The 14,386-nt window shown below is 38.2% G+C and overlaps 1 protein-coding gene and 1 long non-coding RNA gene across 2 annotated transcripts in view; one reads left to right on the top strand and one right to left on the bottom strand.

The window, feature by feature from the left end:
- B3GALT1 (beta-1,3-galactosyltransferase 1) overlaps positions 1-14,386 on the top strand; it is a 64,238-nt gene that overhangs the window by 23,564 nt on the left and 26,288 nt on the right. The window lies entirely within an intron of this gene.
- Positions 11,733-12,281, bottom strand: LOC103895326. The gene is made up of 2 exons (XR_657360.2): positions 12,063-12,281; positions 11,733-11,887 (listed from the first exon to the last, which is right to left on the bottom strand). It is a non-coding gene; the product is annotated as an uncharacterized LOC103895326 (long non-coding RNA).

The raw sequence follows: 14,386 nt of genomic DNA, 5'->3' as shown, positions 1-14,386 counted from the left end.
AAGTCACCAGACAAGGGAAAGAGAGAGCTATAAAATCACCCTTGTACTCAACAGAGACTTTATAATCAATTTATAAAATGCATTCAATACTCTGTTGAATTTGTAAGGGTTACAGTAATTCATCCTTTTTCCAATTTACATTTCCTGTATTATGTCTTCAGAATTTCTTCACTTTTGATACTAATTAGGAGATGACTAAATAAATGCTCAGTCTCCAGTATTATGTTTATTGCTCTTTTTCTTTTCTTTTCTTAATTTCACAAAAAAAGTACCAGTTCTTTATTTTAGATTATAAATCACCTATTTTATTTTCTCCAGACTCCTTAGCATTTTCTTTTTAGAATATTCAGGTACTTGAGTTTTGTTGGTATAATCAGAAAACAAATTTCAAAACTGAATGTGAGAATTCATAGAAATAGAATGGTAAATTCGCACACAAACTTGTTCTAGAAACACTTGCAAACTTACCCAATGAATAAAATAAAGTTCTGAACAGGCACAACTTAGTAGCACAGCATAGTTTTTTAAAAAATTTGCAGTCCTTTGAGATAAAAGCTCAGAAACCATTTTGGCAAATAAACATGAAAACTGTTAAGAAATCATGATCTAATTATTGATACTGCACAAACAGAAAAAGACTACATTAATCATATAAATTATTCATTTCACAAGCTATAGGCACAACTAGGACGATACATATTGATTAATTTTGCATTTAGCTACTTTTTAGGCAAACTAAAATGTCAGGTTTTAGTATTTATATGTAATTCCATGTAATGCTACAACTCATATCTCTTTATAACATTAAAAGCACAGTCACCACTACTAAAAAAAGAAGAATTTGCTAGCAGTTAGCACCCCAAAATTATTAAGAAAACAGGAAGCAAACCCACTAATAATTTAGCAAATAATATATTGTTAAATGTCAACTTTTACATGGTATCCATCTCACTTAAAAAAGTGACATGGAAGCAAAAAGAAGCGTCTCACCTTAGTTATGAAGTACCTGTAGCATGAGAGTCTGTACATGAATTGGTTTACTTTTAATCTTAAATGTTCATTTAAGTTGTTTCATATACATCAGTCAGCAGGTTCACAGAAGAAATAAAGAGACAGCCACAGAGATCCATTTCAAAAAACAGGCCACAGCAATACTAACTTCTCAACAAGCTGAAGGGTTGTCATAGGCTTTTTGAGGCTCTAGGCAAGTGCCTACCACACACACGTATGTAGGAAGTCCAACATATCACTGTTACATGTGTGGGGCAACAAAAAGCTTTCTACGCCTGCCAGGCACATCGCCCTGCATGCAACATCTACACGCTGCACATCTCCCTGTGCAGAGTGGCACAGGTCAAAGCTTTCCCTCCATCTCAGACATCCAGCAACAGATTCGCTGTGCTGGGGCTGACAAACTGAGCAGGAGGGTGAAGATAAGGAAGGATGCTTTCTTGCATGTAAATTCAAATGCTTTGAAAGTGTTGCACCATTTCGTCTGAATAATCTATGTTTTCCTTGCCTTAAAATGGCACCGTGGTCTATCACCTCACCTGCTCTCAAGTACTGGCTCTGTACAGCCCGTCTTCAGCACTGGGCGTTACACCAGACAGCTGGCTGGGTAGGGGGAGACAGCAGTGTAATATAACCTGCATTTACGTGAACCCTTGATCACAGACTTCCATTCAGAGATGATTTTTTGAGATAGGAATGCCATTTGAAAATACAAATCTTCAGACTTCCACTGTAAATACAGGAGAATGACTTCAATGGGGCAACAAAAGCTTTTTATTAGCTGAAGTCCTGCCCTGTAACTCCTACAGAATTTATAGGATTAAATTCCTAGTGTCTTTTTAAAAAGTCTCACTGCTGTAAAATTCTTTACTTTTAAGCCTCTTCTTCACCTTCTTTCAATCACAAAAGTTCCCTTAAACCCATGCAAATATATTTTGAAACACAAATTAGTTTTCTCATGTTTAATAAAAATCTACTTAAATTGTTTTTCAGCTTTGTTATCACTGAATATTGTGAAGTCTTCCAATGAACTGAACGTATCCTCTCTTCTGTTCAAACAAATCCACTTCAATGTTAACATTTTAAGGACTTATTCAGAATATAAACAATACACATACTGAACACCCAGACTTTGATCCACAGCAGCAAAACGAAACAGGATCCTTTGATATATTCCCTGTTGTATTGCAAATCAGAAACATACTTCAGTTTCTTCATTGTGTTTTGCATAGTATTATCTGTAACACTTTTGCTGATTACTTTTCATGATTATTATAGTCAGGCCTTACTCAAATCTAGAATCAACCTATCTCACAGGACACCAATTTCTCTGGCTATGGAAAGGGCTGAGTAACTCAAAGGACCCCAAGCCTCATTTTCATTCCTAAACTTGTGTCACAAATCTGGAAACCATTTCACACGTGAGTAACTTTATAAACCTCTATAATTTGATTAAACCTGATGAGATGGGACTGGCTGTACCAGTGACCAAGTGAGGCCGCTTGTGCACCAACACCACGAGGCACCAGCGCTTTGCTGGGCTCCCAAGATGGCCGCCACCACCAGCACCTGTCAGAGCACGCCTTCCTCCTCACTGGCCAAGGCCTGACGCAGACCTCCAGAGGCGCAACTGGTGCACTCTGACTGGATCTCCATCTGACAGGTAGACGCAAAGCTCCCACCAGATGGGCTGGCAGGGCCTCACCTGCCGGCGACCCTGCGGAGGCAGCAGAGGCCACTCCGTCCCCGGCCATTAGCTCAGCTTTTCCAGAGAGCAGCTCGCCACTGGGGAGCTGCCTGAATTCAAGGGGGGCCCCTGTGACAGGACACTCCCCCCCCCCCCCCCCCCCCCATCCTTGCGTGTGTGCTGTGCTATCAGCCTTTCAAATTATCCCTCAATTCAGTTCCAAATTCACTTTTTGACAGCAATGTCACTCATATTTTGCATTTAGTCAGCACAGAAGCACAGCATTAAATGATTTCTAGTTATTGTCACATTCTAGTTCTGGTTTTATTTCCCACTCTGTCAGAGAGGTCCTAAATTCTAATCAATCTGCTTCAATAGGATTTTATTTTAAATTCAGGAATATATTCTTATTTGGTCTTACAAACATCTTCCACATTTTGTCTACTTAGAGGGTCTATTAGAGCCTTAAATACTTGATTATCATCCTATTAAAACAAACAAATCTATAATCATTTAAAGACCGGTTGAAGAAAAAAAAAATCTTCACTGTTCTGGACTGCTAAAACCTGTGTACAGCTACACAACTTCTCTCTGTCTCTCAAAAAATTGATTTTCAGGACTTTGCCGTGAGCCTTTGCAGTGCTTAAGACAAATGGATTGTATTATTGAATCCAGCCCTCAGGAATTTTACTTCAAAATAAATCAAACCCAGAACCATTCTTTCCTGCAGGCCCACTGAAAACCTGGATAGAAAATAATGAACAGCTTCACAAAAATAAAATAAAGTCTAAATTTTATATGACTAGAGCAATATATAGAACACTATTAGCATGTTTATAACAATTAAATGGGAAATGCAGATAACAGAAAAACACAAATAACCCTAAGGTACAAGGACAGTCATCACCAAGTAGGTAAAATTAACTAATAAATTATTGTGCAAAATTGTCATTTAACATGTAGCTGTCAACTGCTTCAGTTTCATTTTGTCCAAGGTCTGGAAAATGAGGTCAAGATCGGTTTTCTGCAGATTAATTCAGAGAAAACTGTTGTAATAATCACAGACTTTCTGAAAAGTGAGCGTTCTCTGTGGATTCATTAAAATCCTAGTTAGAAAAAAAAAAATCAATTTCAAAGTTCAAAATAAGGTGGAACATTCAGCCATAGCTAACCATATATATTTATAGAGAGAGAGTTCTCTATATAGGTACGTACATACACATTCACACTCCAATATGTTATATAAATAATTAACCACAGTTTTAGTGACTCATGTTGTCCTCCCACACATACGGGTGGGTAATTAACGTGCATGGGCTAATCCTTCACTCCCTTTTACACTTGTGCAACTTACAAGCTGGGGTCAGCTGGTTCTTCCCTCCCTTGCGTTACTAATTTATTGCTGTGCAAAGCAGCTACGTGTTAGATGAAATCTGAGGCTGCTGACACCTTAGGGGCTAGCATTGCTGAGGTTTCCCTGCAGCTACACCACCAGGGTGAGCCCTGATTTTCTGCCTCATCTCTTGAACACATTAAAGCCATTTGCTCTAATTTGTTCCAGGTGGTTGTGGTCCTCCCACGAGGTCATAAATGGGGGCTATAACTCATCATACACATAACCACCCTGCTCACCTGCTGGTGTCCCATGACCAATACACAACTTGTTTACTTGCAGCTGCCTCTTGCAGTTGCTTCGATTTCTGCCTGCCAGGAGTATCCTACTGGGGACTTGAACCTGAGCACTTGTAGGAAAAGATAGAAATATTAGTATGGGGAGGAGGGACATAAAGGGCATACTTGGTATTATGGGCATAGTAACTGATGTTAGATTTTTCCTTGTATCGTCAACAGTGCTCTGGGTTGCTCTTAGCATATAAAGACTATATTGTTCAGTTACCTTTGCAGAATGCAGCTGAAAGGATGTAAGAGCTTTCCCTGAAAACTGCAACTTTAACCCATTATTTCCTGCATTTCTAATGTATAGGAGGATGTGGCTGGTTTTATTGTGTTGCTTCACATGTCCTCACAAATTCACATTAATTTCAACTAACTATGGCCAACAGATCAGTCCAGGAGCACTGATCTGACCTATGAGCCTGCCAGATTTGGCTGCCGGGTGAAGGGGTCAGCTAAGAAAGCCAGCCAGAGAAACAGAGAATTTGGTTGCATCAAGCAGGGTTTCCTAGGAAAGCTGCTATTCACAGGAAATGTAACTAGTGGTTTGGCCTATCTAACTGCCTGGGAATGAACATGGCCCTCGAGCATACAAAGGTTGGCCCTCCACAGCTTAAGCTGTTCACGTTTGCCTCTAACTTTAGTTTCAACTCACATCTCTGAGGCTCCTGAGTTGTTTTAGCCATGTTAGATCAGATTTCCTGTCCCTGGCTGTGAATGCCATTCCGTTTTCATCCAAGCAGGTGCCCCTGAGCTCCTCTTGACCCAATCAATTATAGAACTTATTTTTCTTGTGGCCAAGCTACATTTTTCCTTTGATCCATTTAACCAGCCCACATTTGCTTTCTGTGAGGTAAAAAGCAGAGCCGTAGCTGGGGGCATTTATTTGCTCTGTGACTCTCTGGAAGAAAATAATCTGCCAGTATAAAACCGTATTTCTCTAGCATGCATTCAGAAAGGCCCATGCAGCTTCTGAGAGTGCAGGAGAAAAGCAATCAGAGCCAAAGGGCACCATGTTCCACTTTTTGTATATGCAAAACTTAGGGCAATGCCACACACCCACACACCCACTGAAAGGTCCCACAGTGTAGTATTAGTAGTAGCTGCTTTTGGAAGGGTGAGTCAGCACAGATGATCTGTCCGAGTTTTTTCTATGCATAACATTCACTGCTGCAGAAATACTACACTGATATTTAAAACTAGATTTTTTTTCTACATAAAACTAAACTCATGAAGAAGAGATAAGCATGTCTTTCTATTGAGAATCAACATTTATGCCAGTAACTTTCCGCACATGACCAATCCATCTTCATCTCAGTTTGTTTTACCATAAGTTATACCTTAGTCCAAATTCTCTGAGTTTCTGAGATCTGCACAAAATCCTCATCTCGCCACTTCCCTCAGTTGCTATACCTCACGCATGTTGCAGAGCATTATCTGTCCCTTGGAGGCTGCCAGCTCCCTACTACTGCCAAGTACCACTTCTTAGAGGCTTTCTAAGCCTTCTTCACTTTATCATAAGGATATTGTCTCCACTGCCCCAGGGCAGGATGCAGCATCTACCCCACTAAATTAAAACTTCAGGAATCGTCTAAGATCCAGCTCTGACCGAGGACAGACAGGTCTACTGCATTTGAGAAGCTAGTCCCTTCTTTGGAGTGCCCGGTAAATCACAACTGCTGCTGGTGATCTGTACTTCTGGGGGAAAAAAAAAAGGTATTGGATACCCTAGAAGCTGGTCTTGAAAACATACATATAGGTGATTCTTCACACTTGGATAGGGTGTTAGAATCTGAGGATATAATCTTCCATTTTTTCCAATGTGTGACATCAGAGAGTACCATAGTATGAACAGAAAAAGCTGAGATAGGAAAAAGCTAAGTCTTGTGTGCTCATCTAATGCAGATGAACATGTACTGACTTGTGTAAATCACAACGCTCTTCATTCTGAGTTAAAATAATGATGATGATAATGTCACCGTTCCGGTATTTTATTATGAAATGTTGTTCAGCCCATATCTGTGTTCAAAAAGAAGCAATCTTACAAAAATAATTTTACTCCCTTCAACTATTTTTTTTTTAATTCTCTCTGGTAAACATGAGTCTGACACTCTTTCACTTTGTTCATTAGACAAAAACTGCTTTCCTCTTGTGCAAGAAGCAGTACTAGTTCTCAAGTTCTGTAATGAGCTATAACGAGGTGATGAAGATGCAATGAAGAAACAGGCTCAAAATTTCAACACTAGCAGCTGCAATTTTCTGTAATATTCCTGAGCGCTCAAAATTTCCTATTTCAGATCAATGCATAAATTATAATTTAATTTTACTGCCACTTTCACGATGTTCCCAGAAGCACTCAGAGCTGTAATTTGCCATTTTAATCTAAATGGAAGGAGTATATTTTGATCTCACTTAACCATGTAACCTCATTGACTTCAGTGAAACAAGGCAGCATGAGGCCAAGTCAAGTCTAACTGCAATGATAGTATGTATATAGAATACTATATTTGCTATTTACAATACAATGACAACATTTTGAAGTGAGAGGTCAAAGCTGATGCTGTTATATTAGAGCACAAAGACAAATTTGTTCAAAGGAGCAGGAATAATATATCACATGTAAATGAGTTCTGCTTTAGTGTATTTCATTTGTTAACATTTCCGTTTGGTACTCACCAAACTTCCAAGTTAACAAAAAATAATAATACACTACCATAGTGCTGTGCTTTAGGTTAAAAGATGACTACAGCATGTTATGGTTCTGGTGTTTAATTTAAATCAGGTAATGTAAAAGGAAATCTTACAACCTTTTTCGGAAACACTTTCTATAAAGAGAGAATATATAAAGGCATGCTATATAATTAATCAATAAAACAGTGTTTCAAAGCAAATGTTAGAATACTAAATAATGAGTAAAATTTAGGCTTGATGCAACTCCAGTTATATCCAGTGAAAGGATATAACTGCTTCAAGCTCTGCAGGGAATCATTAGAGGTTGAATTTTCACATCCCCACACCCATGTTTTGAAGAGCACGCCCAGAAGCGCAGCCATTTCACCTCTTCCTCACCCAGCCCGCAGTCCTGCTCTGAGAGACACGATGCTGCCTTAGCAGTATATCATGGATTGCATCTGTATCAAAGCATTCACAATAAAATGGTTTCATCAAATGACCCAGAATTCACAAGTTCCATCTTTACAAAGTCCCCAACTGCCAGACAATACTGTAAACGTATAAAAATATCTGCATAGGCATTTTGCATTACAACTTGGCAACACAAAATTACAGTAATTATAAACAATGAAGTCTCTGTCAGGCTTCGGTGATGGGAAATCTGAAAAAAGCCACTCACAGGGAACATCCGTCTCCCTTCCCCACACAGACATCTCTTTAGCTGGTGTTCTCCAACAAGGGCACGGGAGAGCACAGCCTGAGAGTGAGGAGAAGCAAGGAACGAGTCATTCCACCCACCACACTTCTCAGTCACTGCAAGGTGAAGACCGCTTTGGAAACCAAACTTTAGGAAGGGCTCACAGCACAGGTCATTTCTGCTCTGTGAGCCTTCTGCTGTGAGCCAATGGCAGTGGTGCAGAGGACAGCTACAGACTTGACAGCTCCTGCTGTTCCAGCATGTACAAGGCAAGTCCTATAATTGGGGATCCACAGCTTTGGGGGATTTGTCCTTTGCCTATGCTACATCACTGATGCAAATCCACAGGGAGATTTAGATTACTTTGTTCTCTTCCCAATGCTTTCTTTTAAACCATGTTTGCAGAGGATTAAAAACAGCTGATAAGTAAGGCTCCAATGATAATGTGAAACAAACATTCAAAAAGCTTTAGATAATACATGCAGAATTCAGACCCATTTTCCTCAGACGGAATCAGAGGAATAAAGCAGGTCACAGTACGGGTAAGTCAACTGGCAGACACAACCTCAACTGGTTAGGGGAAAAGAGCATTTTGCTGGCAGACGTTAAGCTTTCCCTGCCCACCCTCTGTGTTGGAGCCACATGGTTGTGGCTGGCCATGAGGAGGAAACAGAGAAAGCCCAGGTCTGTCTGAGAAACACTAAATAAACATACTCCACAGCTTCCACAAGTCTCCAACTTTGCAGCCTTCACCAAAAAATAAGCACAGTTTTATATTCTGAAAAGCAATGACACTGTCTTACTAGCAAGTTAGAAAGTAAAAACAATTAACTACATAGCCATACCCTCCTTTCTCTCCATCCTGCAAAATTTCCTGGCTCTGAAGAGGAAGACAAAGATTTTAAAAATATGAAAACTTTAAAAATATGAAAAGTTACATCTCAAGCCTGGACTTTAAGTAATGTTTTAAGCTGAAATGTCATTATTTCTTTATCAGAAGGTTTAAAAGAAACAGGTACCCAGTGGCTTAGTGGCTTGGGAAGAATACTTGGTGAGGGTTGCTCACTGAATTTTGCTCCAGCATAGTTCTGATTGGTTTGAGGTGTGAAAACAGGTTGCAATTTGATAACGTAGGGCTCCAGTTTTGATTGTTGAGAAAATGAATGTTGTTCTGTCCCACTTTGACAGAGATAGCAAACATCACCAGCACAGTTGTAGGTAGAGTGTAGAGTGGCCTGGCATCTCTCTTCCCAAATTCATGACCAAATGGTAAAAGTGATCCAAAAGATTGTAGAAGGAGGAAATGCCTGTCAACTCACTTACTACAGCTGACTGCAAGTTCACGATAAATTACATTTTCTGATGCTTTTCCAGACTAGCTTTAAAATCCTAAAGTGATTGGATGTAATCTATTGTTGGAATAACAACATGAGCATCATTAGAGAAGTGTATTTCACAAAATTGAAAGGTTTAAAAAGCACAGCTACTGCACAGAATTTGTACTACTTTATTTGGCAATCTATGTGCAGATTTGTCATTTGTACAGCTGCCCCTAATAGCGTCATTTCTATAGCAAGTGTATGGTGGTTTGTGCTTGAGGATGATACGAAGTTTGCAATAGTCCTCTAAAAACATTCCACATTATAAAATCACTCAGCAGAGTGATTTGCTTGCTATGTGAGGTGATTGGATAGACTGCTCCGAAAAGCTCAATTTCACTTCTATTGAAATGCCTTGGCTTTCAAAGTGCTTAATCTTATTTCTTGTATGGAAGATGTGTCATCTGGTCTGTCATTAATGTTCTGGAGAGAGTAGAACTTCTTTTCTCTTTAATCACCACCATAAAGTTCACAAAACATTTGAAACTACCTCAAGTTTGAGATTCTAAACTAAAACTTGATGACAGAAATGTCAGTGCTCTGTTCAGACATGGCAAGGGCATCTGGAAACTAGGGAACATTAGACAAATGTCTTATTACACCTGTCCTATATGGAGGTTCATCAAATTAGTAGCCAGTAGCAACTAAAAACGATCAGCTTGACTTTTATCTGGTGACGCATCTCTCCTTGACCCCCTGCAGCAGCAGAACTTTCAGTGCTTAACTTCACAGGCTGGATGAGCAAGAGTCTAATACAAAGACAACTTTTAGATCAAAATAGAAAATTTGAAATAAAATGCTCTAAATAAGTACTGGAGATATATTTGCATTAATAAGCATTTATGGACAATTATTTCTACTATTTACATCCTGTACTACCTGCCGGCATCTTATCAAATGAGATCCTATTAAATCAAGTTATATCCCTGAACTTAAAAGCTCACAGTCTAATGAAAAAAACTAAAGCCAAGCAAAGCAAATTACATAAAACTATAAGTAGAGAGGGAAATATGCAAGGTAGGAAGGATAATGGGAACTAATTAATGAATTTTCTAAGTAAGACTCAGTTTATAGCGAGAGGTAGCACTTTTTGTGAGACAGTATTATATAGCAGACAAAAGAACAGACATGGGTTTAGGCATGCAACACCAGCAAGGCCTGAAAAAGAAACCACAGACTTCTAAGGGCAGCTTGCAAACAAATCTCCATGTTTAAATTAATTATGGTAATCGTTTATAAAATTTGAAAGAAAAAGCACCTTTGGAGAAGAAGGGAACGTTAGCAAAAAGGGAGATGATTAGGTCCTGTGGGATAAGCTTGACAGATAACCAATTAATTATTGTCCTTGGAACACTGAGGGTGTCTTACACAGAAAACTGCTATGTGCCATAAAAAACAGTATTTACCAAATACATGATTTGTACCCAAGAGTCCTAGGAACTTTCTTTTCCAAGCTCATCTTCCATGCAAGGATGACGTTAAAGATGAGGCTGTATTCTCACAACTCTACATTTTTGTCTGCTCTCACATATTTGAATGAATATCTCATATATATATTCACTCAGTACATAGGGATTGTTTCATTTTCTCTAAAGAGTTTTCCCAGGGACGTCTGATGCACTGGATGAAGTTCGTTGCATGCTGGCAATCCTATGTGTATAGGCCACTCCATGACAGGGAGCATTTATTGTAGCGGCTTTTGCATCTAGTTCTTGGCTAATGTCTGCTTTATTTAGTATATTTTAGTCTGTAAGAGCTTTCTGATGACAACAGCGGCAAGAAACAGCAGGTTGTTAGAAGGCAGGGGGAGGGATCTCTGGAAAAATTATTTCACCGAATGATCTAGTGCCAGGAGAAATAATAATTTAAGTATACTCAGAATCTAGTTAATTTGCCTGCTGTTTTATACCAGTGTAAAAGTCAAATGAACTACATGCATGTTAATGCACTTGCTTAAAACAGATTGGGTCAAAATACAGATATTTATACACCACAGTCCACCCAGAATATATCTCAGGTTTTGTTTTATTTTCTTGCAGTTTTTCAAGGAACTTTTAAAAGGAAGCATTCCCTGAGACACAAATATTCATTTCCTTTAATGCAGATTTTTTCCTTCTCTATTTTTGTTCTCTTAAAAAAGAATGAATAGATATTTGGAACAAAAGAAAACCAAGCAGTAGTTTTGCCACAATAAAGGAGGAGTGGAATGGAATATACAGCAAAACATAAAAAGTGTAACAATGAGCCTCCTGGAAATCTCAGCATCTCATTCAAACCCATACTAGTCACAGAAGCAAAGTTCAGGATGATTTCAATGGGAGTTGTGTCTGCATAAGGACAATGAGACCAGAAATGTCTTTGTATAAGAAATAGCCCAACTTTTAAATAATTACCTGATACCAGAGCTTTTAAGAGTAAAATGAGGCATTTTCTTTTGAAGTTTTAAAAGAATTCTAAATCTAAAACTGTATCTATCAACTTAAGCAACATTCTGTTTATTTTATCTTGAAGCTTTGTTATCAAGAAACCAAACAAAAGACACTTTTGGTCAGATTTGCCTGATGACTGAATTTAATTTCACATTCTCACACATAGATCTTTGAAATCTACATTCAAATTTCCAAGTTTTATCGATATCCTTTTTTGAAAAGTGGAGGAACAATGATTCCCAGAAAGATAACTTTTCCAAGAGAAATGTAAAACGTGTGAAGTGATGAGAGGACCTTCATTCTCGTTCCAGTGACACGGATCCTCCTTGAATGCTGCCTGGGCAATAAATAATGGCAAGGAGCCCATATTAGTAGTCTTGCATTTTAAGTGTCTGGATATAGCATTAAAAAAATCTGTATTCCTCAATTCCATTTGGGAAAATACTAATAGCAATTCAAAATAATTGAACGTATTATGTAAAACAGAAAAAGGATTCTGCATTCATAATTACCCATAAAGAACAGCCTCTTCTGATGGCATCAGAGGTTGAAGGAGACACTGTTCTCTGGTGGTGAGGCTTTGGGGAGGCTGGAGAATGCTAGAAAAGTTGTGCAAACACATTTGACTAGTTTGCAGCAGAAGTCAACTTCAGCTTGCACCATGTCCATGGTTTTTCAAACCTGGTATGCAAAAACCCTGTGTGGGAAATATGTGCAGATATGTCCAAATAATTGCCTGGAATTTACACTTTTATATTAGGCTTCAACATGTATCTGTAGTTGTGAGAATTTTGTCCAGAACAGCTTAGCTAAAATATAAGCCTTCAGTATCTTTAGTATTTAGCATGGTTATTACTGAAAACAAATAAGCAAAATAAAATAGATTTTATAGGCTGTTTTTTTCTGATTTATTTTTCAAGCAAATGGAAACAACTGTTAATGCAAAGCTCAGACAAGCTGGTCCCTCCAACTATGCTAGAGAAATCTGAAAGGGCAACTTTTTGCATAAAAGAGAAGGGCAAGAACTCTGGCTGTGTGACTGACAGTATGATCAGGGCTTCTACTTTACGTAACATGTGCCAGCATCATCAGCGTTAGATCACCGATGCAGGTGATTTTCTGACAGACAAATAGTATTGTCATGAGCATGTGCATTAGACAACTGCTGGGTACATTGCTTTTGATAACTTCAGCAGCATCTTTATCTCAAATCTCAATTTTAAAATCTGGAGCTGTCATTTGTCAGAGGGGTGTTTAGGCTTCCTTTAAAACCATTACACTTTCAATACTAACCTGCTGGCGCTAAGAAGCATTTCCATTGAATATTTTATTCAACAAGACTTAAGAGAGAGTTTTGTCAGATGTATTTCCTGTCATCCTTTATTACACTAGGTCTTTTGATACTTGAGCGGAAAAGCTAGAAATAAGGATGAAGGTCAGTGAAATGGGAGGAATATAAAACTCCTTTCACTATTCCTGTTTTCATATTGTCCATCAAAACCACAATTTGAAAGTGTCAGATAACATGAGTTTAATTTTTATTTTAATTGCTTAACTGTATTATACTATAATAACTTAATGGCTATGCAGCAGATTCATGAGGGACAGGGATTATAGTCTGACAATTCTAGGTTACTGTTCTTTATACAGGGAATTCAGTGCTAATTATGCAGTTTATGTGATCCGATATTTTCAAAGGAATGCCCTTATACATTAGAAGACAAAAGCAAATATTTAAAGGTTTGGAGCTCAGATGAGCATCTTAATTTCTGAGACTGCAATAGTGAGCTGTAAATCTCAAATGAACAGGCACTCTTTCTCCAGCTATTCAGTGTTTACATTTCTAATCATGATAAGAAATCAAAAATAAGATATGTTTAAGTATTTCAAAGCTTTTAAAATGCTTAATTTTAAAAATTAAAACAACATTTTCGCATCTAAACATGTTCAAATCTTAATTAATATGACTTTTGGGGTTCCATTCATATCAAAATTCTGATCATTAATTTTCCCCACCACTTTAAGCAATATCCTCATTAAAGGAGATGCAAATTTTTAGCTAAAGCCTGAAAATATGAAAGTTGCGCTGATCAACAACTACTGAAACTATCTAATGAGCTGTTATACTGGACTGTACATATTTACTCTTACATGTGTCTCAGCATCTCCACTACTGACACTATCCATCTAAAAGAGTCATTTCATCAGAAACAGATTATTTCTCTTCCCACTGCAGACTAGATGTAGCGGGTGACACATAGGAGCTGTATGTGCAGTGGCTGCTGCAGCTTAGTTGTCATCTAGGAGAATCTGAGAGTTACTTCATCTTGACTACTTTAGGTTCATTTCTGTGCTGCTTGTAAAGCATAACAGATAACAGAACACAGAACAGAGTGGACTTGTATGTGAGAGCATCAGAAGTCCATCATCAGGATTTTTTAAATTTTGTTTGGCTTGTAGTCTGCTTGGGTTTTATATTGTTGTTTTTCTAATACAGAGTAAAGACTCTAAAGACCTTATTTATTTTGAAAATAATGGTGTTTATATTAAAATGCTTGAGAGGATGAAGATCTTGATCTGGGCACAGTCCACTTCCTTACTGCCATTTGTTCTTAAGTTTAGCTCCTACCATAGTGCCAACAAAAGAAGAATGCAGCATCTTGCTCCTAAAAAAGTGTTACAGAAGTGATAAGCAGACATGCTGGACAGGGATGAGTCTTAGGGTGGTGACAGGACAGAGGTGATAATGAGAATTTTAAAAGTAGCGACAGAAATGAATGCAGTATCATTTGTGAGTTGATGTTGGTTTAACCCTCAGCAGGCAGCTAAACACCAC

This window comes from Aptenodytes forsteri, unplaced genomic scaffold (genome assembly GCF_000699145.1).
Source record: "Aptenodytes forsteri isolate BGI_AS27 unplaced genomic scaffold, ASM69914v1 Scaffold255, whole genome shotgun sequence".
NCBI lineage: Eukaryota > Metazoa > Chordata > Aves > Sphenisciformes > Spheniscidae > Aptenodytes > Aptenodytes forsteri.
Note: the sequence above shows the minus strand (reverse complement) of the source record. Positions and strands in the feature narration are given on the sequence as shown.